The sequence below is a fragment of the Epinephelus moara genome, chromosome 20 (genome assembly GCF_006386435.1).
Source record: "Epinephelus moara isolate mb chromosome 20, YSFRI_EMoa_1.0, whole genome shotgun sequence".
NCBI lineage: Eukaryota > Metazoa > Chordata > Actinopteri > Perciformes > Serranidae > Epinephelus > Epinephelus moara.
In genome coordinates this window covers 31,666,485-31,683,020 of record NC_065525.1, presented here as the reverse complement: position 1 = coordinate 31,683,020, position 16,536 = coordinate 31,666,485, and the positions used below count along the sequence as shown (strand labels likewise).

Below are 16,536 nucleotides of genomic sequence, written 5' to 3'. Positions count from 1 at the left end.
ACAAAGGCAAAAGTTCATATAAAGGTAAGGGCAGCCTGTAGGTAAAGGCAACAGAGGCAGATTAAGTCACTTAGTAGTTTTCAAGCACTTAAATTACGCAAACACTCCTTAAACTCCCCGCTGCAGCAGCAGGAGTTAAACTCACAGGAGCATTTGTCCACTGTGCTCCAGACTGCTCCGTCTCTCCAGGATTGGTGGGGGCTGCTTGTTTAAGCCAATAGGCAGGGAGCAACGCTAATGTCATTTCACTGTGACCGCCGAGTGGAGCACCATAGCGCACCGTGCGCCGCTGTAATGACTGAGATGTGGTGACAGCGGGTGAAGTCAGACAGACCAGACTCTCTCCCTCTCTCTCTGCGCTCCCCTCCAATGCAGCCAGTATCTGGAGTTTAAGCTTATCGCTTTGCACAGCTCTCGGTTCAGCTTTGCGGCACAGTAGTGCACCCTCTCTGGACTTTTCATCTTATGCCAATGAGACGCAGCGTGAATCGCTTTTCTTACTTCAGGAATATTGGTTCTGGATACTCGGTTTGCTGCGACTGAACGCTTTGGGGGTGAGTGGACCAAGTCTTTTGGTGTGGTTTTAAGAGTTGTTTGTGACTTAGTGTTCAGTAGTTTGGACAGTTTTTGAGTAATTTCACTACTTAGGATTGCAGCTGTATCTTTATCTGAGTTTTACGCAAAGAAAATGCCCAGAAATATGCTGTGGTGAAGAAAATGGGGAGATTTTGCCTTCAATTGCGTGGTTTTCATCAACAATATAAAGTTTAAGCAACCCAGAAAACCCAGTTTCCACTTGTGTCAGCCACTAAAAGTCACCAAACTGGCTTTAATTCCCCATCCTCCGATGCTGCTTTGCGCTTTTACGCAGCAACATTTACTCTCCCCGAGCAACCTCATTTCTGTGACGCTGAAAAAACTTGGGTCAGAGACGTGGGGTGGGTTGAAGTGTGGAGTCCCCCGGGCCTCCAGATGTATGGACTCAGCTGTCGCCTGTCACTTTGGTGACAACTGGTCGGCGCTTCGTGACCGCTGCTTGTCCGCCACTGCTGGGCTCCATAGCTGTCAAGAGTGCTGTTGAGTGAGGGGGAATGTGGTCACACAGCCCAGCCACATACAGTATGAGAAGTCACTCTCACTTTCTTAAGTTCCAACCATGATGGATAAGGAGGGAACGGCTTCACCAAAAATTGCACAAGTCTTTCAGTCTAAGATTTAGTCCTGAAATGTTTTATGAAAGTAAGTGGATCCATCTGGCAAGTTTTTTTTACACAAGAAGTCAACTTTTAGAGGAACTGCCTTGTTTCTATATAGAAATCAAATCTGAAAACACTAATATCCCACTTCAGTGAGCCTGATCATGAGCCCAAAAGACCTATTAGGGTGGACATTTTTTGCAGTGCAGTCAGCTCTTTAAACACAACTCTCCCTGTATGCTGTTTGAGTGAATTCATCCCTCCTTGTGGAGCTCGCGCAGAGCTAAACATGCCATAAAGTGTTTCCTTTGCAGAACAAAGACACACCCTCAAGTTTTAAACATTTCCATTCTCAGCTGTGATACAAAGTGCTAAACCTACAAGGCACAGGAGAGCAGTTACTGTTATATTTAACCATGCCTGTCTGAGATAATATTTTGCTCTCGTTGGAGCACCAGAAAACATCACCATAAGCCATTAAGTCCAGTGCATGCCCTCTTGGGGACTGACAGAATGACAGACCCACTTGGCTCAAAAGAACGCAGAGTCAGACTGGCCTGAAATCTGTCACCATGGCCACAGCTGATAAAAACAGAGTGCTGCTGATCCCAGGACAGTTCGGCTTAAAGCCTGACAGCTAGGTGAGAGGGCAGAGCCAGGAGGTGCCTCGGCCTTTATTTGGACATGTTGGATAGACTTTGGAAGAGATTTGAGGTATGTGCAGGACAACACAAGTGGAAATGGATTTAAATGAATGGAATTACACATTGGAGCAGTGACAGTATAAAGGAGGAACTGCAGGTTCTGCGCAATGTCAGTTATTCCAATTCAAAGTGGAACGCACCAGGTCAAAATCCTGCTGTAACTGCACCAGAAAGCATTTTGAAACATGATCACTTCCATCCACAATTACAGCATTTTTAACCATCCCATCTTTTTTTTCCGTGGGACAGTGGCCAGTACAGAGAGAGCATAAAGAAACAAATATTCAGAGTGAGTGAGTGTTGTAGACAGAGATGCAGGGAGAGCACAGAACCAAGGTGGTGGTGTCACCTAGTGGCTAGAATAGAGGTTGACAACTTCACTGCCCTGGAGTTGCAGAAACTCATCAGTAGCAGTGTCTTTTCAACCTGAACTACTAAGATTAGACCACAGGTGAATTATAACACAATTGGCCCCTTGGCACAGATATGCAAAAGGCCCCACCACTTCTCCTTCACAGAAGCAAGACACATAGACTTTGTGGTGGTTTTGCCTTTTTTTGTTGTTGTCTTGTGTCTCTTTGTAGTCGTCGTGCATCTTTTTGTGATTATGTCTTTTTATTTTGTGTATTTTTTGGTCATTTTGTGTCTTTGCAGCTCCTTTGCATCAATTTGTGGTGTGTTTGTGTCTCTTTAGAGTCTTTTCCTGGCTGGTACGTGTTAATTTGAGTGGCATTTTGCAGGAGAAGGCCAAAGGGGGGCCCTCAATACTTTAGGCCTGCTGGGCCTGTGCCCGGTAGGCCTGTTTAATGAGGACAGCTATTTAACTCAAGCCCTTTTTTTTTTTCATTTAAACGCTGTCATACTGAGAGATACAAAATGAGGGCATGTTGGTCTCAATCTGATACCCAAAGATGCAGAAATACAAGCTCTGTCTGCCAAATTATTTCACTGTAAATGTTTTTTTCTGCAATATTGTGTCATTTTTAGTCATTTTGTATCTCTTTTGGGTTGTTTTGCCCCATTTTGTCATTATTTTGTGTCTCTTTGGAGTAATTTTGTGGGTTTTTTTGTAACATTGTGTCATTTCTAGTCATTTTATGTCTCTTTGTAATAATTTTGTGTCTCTTTTTGGTTGTTTTGCCCCATTTTGTAGGCATTTTGTGTCTATATGAGGCAATTTTGTGCCTCTTAAGTTGTTTTTGCCCCTTTTTGTCATTATTTTGTGTCTCTTTGGAGTAATTTTGTTGGTTTTCTGTAATATTGTGTCTTTTTTCGTTGTTTTATGTCTCTTTGGAATCATTTTAAGTCTCTTTTTGGTTCTTTTGCCCCATTTTGTAGTGATTTTGTGTCTCTTTGCAGTCCTTTGCATCTCTTGTGAGTCTCTTCCCGGTCGGTGCTTGTTAATTGGAGTGACATTTTGCAGGTAAAGACAAGGGGTTCCCTAATACTTTGGGCCCATGGGTCTGTGCCTGGTAGGCCTGTTTAATAAGGACAGCTATTTAACTCAAAATCTGTGATACTGAGAGATACAAAATAAGGGTATGTTGGCCTCCATCTGATACCCAAAGATGCATAAACACAAGTTCTGTGCTGCCAAATTAATTTACTGTAAATGTTATTTGTGGTGTCAACAAACTGTATATCTGTTAAAATCTGGGTCTCCTGCTTCACAGCTGCAGTTATTTAATGTTTAGATGACGTAGCAGGCGAGGCTCGTGTTAGGGGAAGCGTGAGCTGAGCTTTTACTTTAAATGATCTGCTGCAGGTGAGAATTCTCTGTGAATGTTCAGTTATTTATAGGCTAAATCATTTGCAAGTATGTTTTTGGAGCAGCTCCACGTGTCGCACATGGTTGTTCACGTCTCATTTCCAAAGCCTCAAAGTGAATCAAAGGTGTCATTAATAGAATCAAAAGACTTTGAAAGTGTTTTAGATTTTTGTGTGAACGCAGGAGGGAAATAAAAAGGCCGGTCTTATCGTAACTTTTCTTGGACACAGCAGAAAGAAACAGTTCTGATCCTCCTTCTGCCAGCTTGATGTTTACGAGTGCTCGCCTAATAAATGTGGAATATGTTGATGGTTTGTTTGAGTATCAAAGTGCATATAGGCTGGAGGATTTAGGACTTGGCAGCAGAAAGGCCTGTTTTTTGTATGAGCAGCTCATAATGCACCTTTCAGCCGGAGAAGCTAGCTGTAACATTAGCACACTTGTGTGCCATTGCATTAGTGCACAGCAAGAGTGGTGGAGGTGGAGACAAATCGCAGACATGAAGCCAGTCTCAGACATAAACAGTGGGGCATTGCGTGGTGTGTGTGTGTGTGTGTGTGTGTGTGTGTGTGTGTGTGTGTGTGTGTGTGTGTGTGTGTGTGTGTGTGTGTGTGTCTGAGAGAAGCAGATAGACAGAGACAAAGTGGTCACCTATATGTGTGTACGACACACGCATACAGTCTCCGACACCTACAGATAGACACCCAGCTGAGTGTGAATGAGCAGAATGTAAAGTCCCAGTGCCCGTGTGTATACGTTCCCCACTGTTGATTTAAAAGCCCAGTACCAGTGAAATGTACACAGAGGCCTGTTTGTGCAAAGCTAGAATGAATCACCCCCGCGTCCGTGTAAATCGCCTGCAAGCCAAACACTCTGGCAGCCTTTTATCCCCAGACGTGGTCCAGCTCACCGCAGCGGGGCTAAAAGCAGAGCGGGACAGGGCCGTGTGTTGTGAGGAGCTGTCAGAGGAGGCCAGTCTTTCATGGCTCTGGATGGGGAGATGTGGCACGGAGTCGGGTTGCCATAGACAAACTCCAGAGAGCAGAGCGCATTGACTGTAAACTGTTTGTGGTAGGTTGGCAGGAGGCTGGATGAAATATGGCTTGTTTAAACGCCGGTGGTCCCTGAATCTGCGGTCACCGGGGCCAGGCTGAATGGACGGTGGCCTGGATGGTCAAATTTAGGGCACTGTTACACTGCGGTTGCATAGATTGGGATGTAACCATTGTGGATGCTGCTGCCCGTGCCATGCCGTAAAGTTCTCCCTCCTGTAACTTTCAAACAGCATCATGTATGAGTGAGCGCCTGCAGCAGTGGCACACATTGGATCCACATGCGAAGCATTATTCTAAAGTGATTAAAGGTAGCTAGTGATTTAGCGCTTCCAGGCACAACTGTGTTTATTAGGAGCTGCAGGATGATGTTAGAGGAAAACGGGTTTGGCTCTCACACTGGAGTTTAATGCCCCGGCAGATCTCTGGTAACCACACGGTATAATTGCGGCACTAACCATCAGACCACCACGATGATGAAAGTCATACTTGACACACATGTTTCATTATCACCACCATGTATAGGCATGATGCTCAGCTCTGGACGCATAATAACCACGGCGCAGCGCTGCAAAACTGGTTATTATCGGCATGTCTGTGTTTGATAAAAGTGGAATAACAGACGCCGAGATGCCAAATGTCAGATGGAGTTTTCGGAAAGTTCATCCAACCCAGGCTGACACAGACATGGCCGCCTGCAGGAGAGCATGTTTTCCCCTCTGTCCTCCACATCTATAGGGATCCATCCAAGCAATCACAGCATCAAGGGCTAGAAGCAAAAGAAAACATATTACCCTGAGATAGTCATTAAAAAGCCCAGCTCATTTCCCCGGCACACAACAGGGGATTCAGTTAAAGCTTTCCGGACCCACGGCTGGAAATATGCAAAACACACAGCACCCCCCCTCCCCTTCCTGTGGCTCTTGTTCCTCCTTCCCTGTTGGCATTGTCACAGGGGTGGAGTCAGTGAGCGTGGATGATATGGAAAAAGGTCAACAGGGTTTAAAAGTGGACTCTGCAGGGCAAGGGATTTTTTGGACTGACAACAAAGGTATTTCCTGAGTTTTTTTTCTCTGAGAGGTTACAGTTACAGACGGTGGGGACAGTTGCTGGATGTCTGCCAGAATATTCCTCTCAGAACATTTCCTCATTAAAACTTCCATCCCGTCATTTTTTACTACGCTGTTAATTAGGTTTGGAAACAAATGTATGCACACAAGAGTTTGGCCACATTCCCAAATCATACAGTGCTGGATTTTTCACATAATAACTCATTTAAAATATCTCCTAAAATACATCATAAGGAGATTAAAGGGAACACAAAGCCATAAATCAATACCTTATCCCCCTCCCGGCCCTCTCGGGAGAAGATTTAAACTGCTGCTTCTTTCTTTTCAATGGGAGACTTTTTTCATGTGGGCTAATTCAGAGATAATTCCTTAACGGGATCTTATATCCAAGAATAGCGAGTGCTCTTTATACCAGCAGAAATGTACCACAGCTCATGCTTTACATTCATAATGAAACACTAGACCTGTTTCCCATCTCATATGAAGCATTAAATTAGTTTTGCTTCAGGAGTGTTGCACACTGACAGGGTTGGATTTCGAGAACAGGTTCTGAAGGGAAGCTGCCTCAAAATTTAGAACAAATGGCAGGTGTGTTTCGACAAAGAGTCTACCCACATTATGCATGCTTTAATGTTCCTGTCTTTTAAACCGATGTAATACAGTAAAAGTAATCATGTAAAGACAGAGAGGCCATCTCACATGATGATGTGGTTCTTGATGTCCCCAGTTGTGGCCATATCGCCCTAAAATCAGCTATATTAGCATTTATAACTCAAATAAAAACAAATGCAAGACAGCAAACATTCAAGTAGTTCCACGCTATTGATACAGTTTTACATTGCAGCCAATGAACAGAAGAACATCTGTCATTGCTTATGTCAAACAACTGTTTACAGCCACTTAAAACAGCTCAAAATAAAGCGTTTTTACCTCCAGCATATTTTCTTAGTCAAAAATATATGTAGCCCAGATCATTACCAGGGTTCAGCTAGAGCTAGATAAGTGATTAGTTGTCAACAATTAAATTTATTGCCAACTAATTTGAGAATTGATTCATCGGTTTGAGTAATTTTTCAAGACTAAAAGTTCATATTCTCTGATTCAAGATGCTTAAATGTGCTTTACTCCTATGACAGTAAACTGAATATCCTTGGGTTGTGGACAAAGCAAGACATTTCAGGACGTCATCTTGGGCTTTGGGAAACACTGATGGACATTTTTTAGACCAGACAACCAATCGATTATTGAAAACAACAGTTGACAGATTAATCGACAATGAAAATAATCATTATGCAGCCCTACAGTAAAACTGAAATGATCCTGGGGCGACCTCTAGCTCACCTGGTAGAGTGTGTGCCCCATATAGGCTTGGTCCTCTGCAGTGGCTCGTGTTCGGCTCCAACCTGTGGCCCATTGCCTGCGTGTCCCCTCTCTTTCTCCCACCTTTTCTGTCTATGTTAGCTGTCCTGTCAATAAAGGCAAAAAATAATCTTTAAATAAAAAGACATGATATCCGCTCCTAACCAAGGTGATGTACCTAGTTTTGCACATGAAGAGACACAGGTACATGCAGGAGGTACATTGAAATAATGTGGCCGCTATCACAAACAGTTCAGTCTAAATATGCTCTGATTGTCTGTCTCTCTCAGATTAATTCAGAAAGTCTCATTTTAAACGACTTCTTGTCAGGTGCTTACTAGCAGCATTATACTTTTGTAATTCATTGTATTCAAATGCCACATTAGACTGCATTTGCTACTTAGATTGGTTTGTGACATTGAAAGTATATGTTGTGCTGTATTATTGTATGGAATTACTCCATGCTCAGTAGTCGTACACTTACTGTTTTAACTCTAAAGGTCTAACCAGGGACTGGGGTTGCAAATTAGCCGTGTCTAGAAAGCTGTATGTGTTGCATCTACTTTGTATTTTACATATGAAGCAATGTCATATGCATTTGTCCTTCTCAAATAAACAAGTAAATAAAAAGTCCAGGGACTGTCAAATGCACTTCCACCTCCACTCCTACTGAACTCTCAAATTTTGACAGCTATGATATCATGTGTTATCGCAGGAGTTACATTTAGCAGTTGCTGCTTTATGACCTCACATATAATTAATCCGTTCACACAGAGTGAATGTATTATATCAGTTGGAAATGCATCACAGAGCAGGTCGATGTTGCAGGATGACATACAGATGGGTCAATATTGACAAAGGCCAGCTGAGGACATGTCTTGCAGAGCAGCAGCCTGAGGCCCACAATGAGCCCAGTGAACTGACACAGAAACAGTTCGTTTGGCCACAACAACCTGACGGCAGCTCCCAGTGAGCGGCCGGTTCAAAGAGCCGGCCTTTTGTTTGCTATGCTCGCACTGTCTTCCTGTTAGGGGCTGGGCTCCCAAAGAAAACAAAAGCAGTGGCTCACCAGATGTGTGCATCTATGTGTGTGTGTGCGTCCTGTCCAAACACACACACTTGACCATCCAGGGAGATGTTTTATGATGTTGGAAAGGAATAAGAAAAAAAACTTAAAGGAAAAGGCATCTCAAATTTTATGGAAAGGCATGTTATTTTTTGAAACACAGTGTGTGTGTGCCCACTCTGTCACATGTTCCTTTATGCTGGCCCATGATGCTGAAAATGGTTTGGTGTCATTAGTGACCTCAGTATTAGCAGCTCCAAAAATAACACCCCGATGCTGACAGAAACAGGCGTATTACATGTGAGGTTTCTAAGAATACGCTCTGCCCTGGAGGACTGCTATCCTTAATTGGGGGGTGATAAGGCAGCCAGTTGTCCTTTTTTTTCCACTGCACACATACAGTACATTGTGCCAACACACACACATACACACTCACACATAGATCCCCGGCACTAATGACCCCATGTCTGGCCTGTGTATCTGCTAAACTGAGTGAGGCCTCCCGAGGGCGTCAGATTGGATCTCACTGGAGCTGGATGCACACACATACAGTACATGACATGCACACTCAGCTCACACACCTATTAACACTACCACAGGATAGCTTTCTGTGCTCTTTCCTAACTTACATCTCAAAATTCACCTTAATAAATCTTGAACTTGAAATCATGAAGAGAGTGAGGTGAAGAATCATAGTTAGCACATCTTCATCCTCCCGCTGAATCCGCCCTGTAACCTTACATTAAAAAATTAAAAGATAAATGAATAAAAGAATTCCACACAGTAAAGTGTGCATAATTTAAATTTGAGAATTTGGATCAGTTTTTGGTGTCAGCAGATACACTGAATTGAGGTGTTGGAATTTGTATCTGGATTGTTTCTGAAAGTTGGACAAGTGCATCCCCACTTTAAAGTAACTCTAAAATAAAGTTTTATGGTTACTGTTACGATCCCTAGCGAGAGTCAAATCAGAGACGTTGTGATTACATGGTCAGCACCATAAACACTTAAGCCACCAGGATGCCCTACAGTGCATACTTTCTTAACATACCTTACCTTACCTTACTTAATACAACAAAGGGTAACAAGACATAGGTTTCAGTCATCAGACCATTCTCTGTCTTACAATAATCAATGTGAAAATCAAGTTTTTTACCTAGTTAACATGTCTATATGATGTCTTTCAATGTGCGACAAGACATATCATGAGTCAACGCTGTGGCTGAGCATTTCTTCCTTGGAAATGCAGTTTACGAATGACAGTCGCAAAAACCCAGATTCAGACTTCCAGGGTTTGTTAATCACAGACCTAAGGAACCAATCCCGTCAACTTACAAAACAAAAGGTGTCAGAGAAGAAGCAGGTGTAGCTATGTAACATATTTTGCAAGTTAAGTTTCACTTTCACTTTAACTTGTCAGAGCTGGCCATTGAGAGCAAGGTTTATCAAAGGCTAGCATCACATAGCCGTTTGATAATGTAGTCAAGGCAAAGGCTCATGTCTGTGTGTTTGATGAGCAGAGTCGAAGGTGAGCAGCTGACGGGTGGGACTACTTTGCATGTGTAGAGATCCGTGCATACTGAATGAGGCAAAGGTGAAGAGCAGTGATTTTGCATTGTGCAACGCCCTACATTGATGAAACACCCTTGAATACAGTGGCGCTGCTCAAAACTGGTGGAAACACGGCTGGTTCATCAGATAGCACCAAGGTTTCATGAATCATGGATGGAACCAGTTCAAGAACCAGAGTTAATTTGGTGGAAAAGGGTTATGATTAGGGCTTGATTATGAAAAAAAAAGTCCCAAACAGGGGCTTAGGCCAAACCTGCGACTGGCCCTCCTGTCATTTTGCACAAAAGAAAGTTGACTATCCCTGGCGCTGAGTAACAGCTAAGCCATTTTTAGGTAGGGTGGGATTTTTTTCACTGAAAAAAAAAAGTCTAAATACAGAATTTTGTTGAACAGTGATGAGTTTTTACAAGTTTAATCAATGCCCGGTGAGGAAGAAGTCAAGTTGTTATCAGGTATTACCACTTAACATACATGCTGCCATTCTGGTATCCCACCTCATCACTTATTTACAAATGCAAAAAGATCGTGTCCCAACAATAATCCATAGACAATATATCACAAGTGTCAAAAAATATACATCCAAACCACAAAGAAAACAATGAAAGGCATCTCAATGTGGCAAACAGATGCACACATCATCATATATGAGTTTACCTCCCAAGACGTAGGACCTCCAAACATGTATAACCTTTGTCCTCTTCAGAAATGTGAATATATTAGACACACATATATCGATATATTCTCAGTTGAACAAGACTAAATCTCCAGTCGGACATCACATAATGAGAGCAGGTCTAGATTTTGAATGTGAGTCACGTGAGGAGGTTAAAGGGTCAACGACATCAGAGCAACAGGGAGCCTTACAGCGGAGATCATTGGGCCTATCCTCTGCTCTTTCTGCTGTTTTTACTACCACCTTAATGACTTAAATTGTGTCCAATTAAGCAGAGCTGGAAAGAAGCATCCCCGCTCTCAGTCGTCAGAGTTCCCTCTGTGCTGTGGCACTGGAGCATGTGTTTAATTAGAACGCTCTAAAAAGACTGTAACGGAGTGTTTCTCCAGGAATGTTAATCATTAGTGGGATCCTGACTGAGCAGCTCTTAACTGTTTCAGAGTATTGTTGGATTCCTTGGTTTGCCTTTTGAAGCCGTGCGGCTCAGGAAAATGCTTCCACGTGTGGGAATTGCCAACTTTCTCTTCCTTAAAAAAACCCCCAAAAAAACCCTGCAGCCTCTCCTGCTACAACCACTTGCTCGTCATGCCCGAGTATTGGCTGTTTTGTTATGGCGGTCTCATTCATGTGTCCGTTTCAGCCCGGGGGCTGGAAACACACAGGAAATAGCTTTCTTGCCATGAATATACTGTTGAACTTCGAGGAAAGGTGAGGGGGAACGCCCAGATGTGTGAAGCTGAGGTGGTGTGTGAGCTTGAAAGTATGAAGTCATGAGCTAAAAATCTGGTGAAGTCTTGGAGGTGAACCTGGACACTGATGGGGTTCTGTTTCAACACGAGTAATCAAACCTTTTCAGAAATAAAAAGTGCTGGTGAAAACATCTTGGTTGAACTCATTGGCGCTTATGGGGCTGTTTTGTAATTGTATGTCTATGTTCTCAGTTTGTCCACGGAGACCACACATGACAGGCTTTGCTGATCCAGTGCCTTTGTCACTGCAAGAGAGTAGTGTAAGAGCAGCCCATTCATCCTCAGCCCACTCTGTGTGTAGACAGCCACAGGCTTTTGTTGAGTTATAGTGTCCTCAAATAAAGGGGCTTCCTCCCTTTAACAGCCCCAGGAGCTCTGTCGCTCCACTTCCAATTGTTCCCAATGAGGTCCAGCTTTTACAACTAGGTGAGAGGGTGTCAAATTGAGGGTGAAATATGAGCTGTCCCAAACGTACATCTCCGCAGTGTTTGGCCAAATCAGTTAAGACAGCGGTGTAGCTTCTGATAAGGTGAAGACACAAGCGGTGCGCTGGCTGACACCGGGCTTTGTTCAGCATAGGTGTGTTATGTGTTACAGGTTGCTCCATGGAAACCGGACAGCATTACATCATGCATGACACAACGGGGTTACAGCAAATTCAATAAAGCAGAATTAAATGGGCAGATAAGTAATATCGTTCATAGATTGCTTCCATGAAATCAGGGCCAAATTGACATCATCTACTTAACAAGTATTATGTTGTTGGTTTTATACAACGGCATTACATACTGTAATTTAATAATCATGCACAGACAGCTCAGGATTTAAACACTGTGACCTCTTTTGTTGCTGTTTGGGAAGTTGGAAAATTAGATTTTCAGTCAGAGTTGAAAAGTTCAGGAGTAATTTAGTCCAATAAATCTTTAAACCTCTCATTTTTTCATTTTGATTTTTCCCACTCAGAAGAAACACACATGATCTTTAGCAAGGTCAAGTGTCAAATGAGTAGATATTTCTCTTTTACTTTTTTTTTTTTTTTTTTTTACAAGTGTCTCTTGTCAGAAACTAAGCTTAGATCTAAGCTTTGCCCTCAGCTGCCTCCGACGTGTCAGAGTGAAACAGTAAAAAGGGGTTATGTGAGGGTTATAGGGCTAACAAGCCCACAGTCTGACCTGAGTTTGTCAGCGCCAATCTAGCTAAGTCAATATCAATGCGCTGACTGCTCCACCAGTTGACCTTTTCCTCCCTCTTTCAAGGCGTAAAAAAGGATTGTTGTTACAGTAGAGTGATAGGCTTTTATTGGCCTTTATAACTGAGGCTTTTGTTGGGCCTGTGTCCTGCTAATAACCGTTGGTAAGTCGTTTAAACCTTGAGAATGCCCACTTTTTATAAGGTAGCTCACACACCAGTGAGAGCTGCTCCCAACAGCGGTCATCAGTGACGGTGAGTTAGAGACTGACCTTCCCTTTGCCCCCTTTTGCACCCCAATTTATGGCATTTCTCAGGACTCAAATTTGTCTTGTTTAAACTGGTTGCTTTAGTATTTAGGTCACGCTCATATCCATCTCTGTGCTAAGTCTGTAAGATACTGTGTTAGCTTTGACTGGATGCTTTGTTTTATGGGTCCCCTTCTTCAAGAACGTGTTTGGACCAGAGAAGAATGCAGCTTTATCGTGGGCGTTGGTTCTGATGACGATCATCTCTGTCCTGTCATTGTCAGGGCATGCTGGTCATGGACTACCACGCCGCCAGCACAGGGCGTTTTTTTTTTTGTTTTGTTTTTTACAGCGGGGAGAAGGTGCAGACCAGGTGTGAGGTGCCGTTCAGGTCGTTGTGGCTATGACAGGGCTATGACAAGGGAATGGGTCATAAAGCCCCGGGGCCATAGATTTATGGGTCATCTGGTGCTCTGAGGTCAAAGGTCAGGGATGCATGACTTGTCGAACTTTATATTATTCAACCATCTGAGGTGAACCTTGAACTGTGCAGCCGGCTACCTCTAACTATAGAGTTGTGTGATCTCATAATAAGACTAAACAGTCGTCCTCACCTTGGTTCATTGTCAGAACCACTGATTCTCATTTACAATTTCACTGAAGATGTCCCCACATTTGAACTTCAAAGATATCTGTGATCACTGCTTTGAACTTTTAAACTTGTTTCTCAACTTTGTTCAAAGTCGGCAACTTTGAAATGCACAGACACAGTTTAATAAAGGACAAGTGTTTCCCCTCTAAATTCATATTGGTGTTGCAGAATAGACTATGCAACTTTTATCCACATTATTTTGTTTGTCTGCAAAACTCCCAGACACTGTCTAACTTGCAAAAAAAAATAATTTATTGTGCTGTTTCAATGCTAGAGCTTCATCCTTGAAGGAGTTCAAGGGGGTCATTGTTTATTTTTACTATATAATTCATTTTAGAAGTGAGCCCACTGTGAATGAGAGTCATAAGAGTGACTGTTCTGATCAAGGATCTCCTTAACTGTAGTTGACAACTATAACACTCTGGTCTTAGTCATATCCAACACCCAAAAATCTTTTTTAGATGGAGGTCCCTGAGGTGAAATCTATCAAATGAGGGTTTGTTACCTAATGTGTGTCAATTTAGGGGTCCTTGACACAAAAATGTTTGGAAACACTAGCCAACGCTATCTCTAGTAACAACAAGTTGCATTTTTTTAGACAATGTGGAGTTTTGTCTGCAAATTATGTCCAGGTTAGTTAACTATCTTAGCTTTGCATTTCATGAATGTTCCCTCAAAAGGCAGGATGCTGTGTTGTCCCTCCCCTCAAAGAATTGCTAATGGAGCAGGGTGCAGAGTCATTTGGACCAGCACAAAGGCCTGAGGTTTGCTGTGAAAGGCTGCCTCTCTGCTCCCTGGCCTTGGCTGCTACAATGGCTTTGTCCACACAGCCACACACTCACACCTACAGCAGGAACCCAAATATTAGTCTGTAAACTCTCAGAATGTGTGTCATCTGTCGTGTTTTTCTGTTTTAGATAACAGTTTACTTGCTTTCTTTTTACTAAAAGAAGCATTGACGTGTCTGAGTTGCATTAATTTTCATTTAAATGACAGGGAAATGACGGTCACCAGTCACCTCCCACACTGTGATATTTTAGCACATGATGGTGTGAATGTGAGGAGTGTTGGCGAGCAGAGTTTCATGCTGTCGGCCATGCAAAGGTGTGTGAAACATGGAATAAGTGTCAGTCTTCTTTCCTCTCTTTTATGGGTGATATTTTAATTAAACATGACATGCCAACTTTCTCACCAGTTAGTATGTAGACAATGATGTTCTGCCACATTTAGTAAAACGTATCAGCCGTGATCTTTGATCTGATGAAAGGATATTGTGGACTTTGTGGCAAACTAGCTTTGATTATTTTGTGAATGTGTCCTAAATGATCATTGGCAGAATTGTGCATGCAAATCAAATATTATGTGGTGATTGTCATTTCTATGCTATGTTAAGATACACTGCTTCCGCTTTTTAGCAGCACTGAACTTTGTGAACCCTGTTATATAAGCCCCATTTAAAAACCCCACGGTGTAAATTCTTCACGCATGTGTTCGAGTTCACCGAATTACATCCTGACGTCAACTCCACAAAATTAAACAGCTTCTAAATGTTAATAAAGAAAGCAGTTGTAGCTGTTTAATGGATTCCTTGCTTCCCAGTAAAATGTTCTATTGCTTTGTTTAACAGTCTTAAAGTATATTAACCCTCTGCTGCAAAACTCTGCGTTGAAAAGGAAGAGCTGCTTAGTTTCCCGTACTCACAATTCTGTTCTCCATAAAACATGTCTGTTTGGGAGAAAGTAACGCTTTGACATTACAACCGAGCAACCGTGAAATGATGCAAAAGGTGCAACTGTCCGCAGTTTGACCTGAACTGGTCACTTTTGTTTTCTGAGGCAACAGGAAGAGAAGCACGCTCTAACATTCCTGCAGAGGTGAAGGAGAGGCGGAGGTCAACTGCGTCCCGGGGAGTTTCACTAGATGGGCGGATATGTACATTTGGCTTTATAGAGCACGTTTATAATTTTAGTTCCTGTCCTAGCAGCACATGATGAAGCAAACAGGAGGCTTAGAGGTTAGCCAGCTCTGTAAGAGACATGCAGTGTTGATCACTTTTGGTGTGTTTTCTAAGGTTTGCTTCAATAGACATGTTTTGGATATGAAGATATAAAGGTACTGAAATGTGTCTGCAACTAAAAAATGCCTGATACAAGTTTCCAAAGCCCAAGTTGACATGTTTAAATTGCTAGTTTTGTCTGAGCAACAGTCCAACACACAAAGGTTTTCAGTTTACTGTCATAAAAAAACAAAGAATAGCAGCAGGTCACCACAATTTATAAAACTGAATTAGTGATATCTGCCTTAAAAATCAGTAAAATAATTAACTTATTATTAGAATTTAAAAGATTTGTTTTCTGTCAATCGGCTAATGAAGTAATGGATCAGTTGAACTGGTAAAGCTTTGAACTATTGTATAGTTTCTGTACCAGCCAGGCAGTTTACAATAAAAAAAATACAAAGTAAAAACAAATTGCAATGCTACAACTCCAACCACACATAGTTGGCTGAAATAATCATTAGCAAATGTAATCTTAATCATCAATAAACTTAACAAATTGTCTTTATTATTGCTACCGGTTCTGCTTTTACGTGTACATTGCCTGTATTACTGTCAAAGTGTTTGTAAAATTCTAATTTCACGAATGGTTGCCTTCTCACCATGTTATGCTAAATTTCTGTCAGAACGTTAGCTTGCTAGCATACATTCTGTGCATTAGCATGATACCCACAACCCCCCCCCCCCCAAAAAGATTTGGGCCCAATCCCATGTCATATTTTTACTCCGACCCCACTTTAGGGTGCCACCTTGCCAGTTGGAACAAAGTTACAAGGGTCAGTGCTTGAAAACCTTCTCTATAATATCGGACAACCCTTCAACACCCTGATACCTCATCGGTATGCTGGCGTTCATGTAAACAGATGCAGTGAGGGTTGCTAGACATAGCATATGCCATCTTCTTGGAGTGCGTGGACTACAGGGAAGCTTCTTTGCGGTTGTCAGGATGCTTGACAACCTAAGTTTCACGCTATTAATCAATTAAACAAGTCATCAAATAGAAAAAGAACGCTGCTTCATCACAAGGCCACTAGTGGTGCTCTGTAGGCTAACATTAGCATACCATGCTTCTACTCTGCCAGTCTGCACTGATATTAGAGGAGCAGTAACGAGTGCAGCAACTTCGCTGCTGGACTTAAGCTAATTTTCAGGCATCATATGTCATCAAACAGAGGAAAATGTG

At 42.4% G+C, this 16,536-nt stretch overlaps 1 protein-coding gene across 1 annotated transcript in view; it reads left to right on the top strand.

Moving 5' to 3' along the window:
- The first annotated feature begins 234 nt into the window (after positions 1-234).
- The window catches only part of prickle1a (prickle homolog 1a), a 33,886-nt gene continuing 17,584 nt past the window's right edge, over positions 235-16,536 (top strand). The window contains exon 1 of the mRNA XM_050072641.1: positions 235-554. The gene's annotated coding sequence lies outside the window, so the exon portion shown is untranslated. The remainder of the gene's footprint in view (positions 555-16,536) is intronic.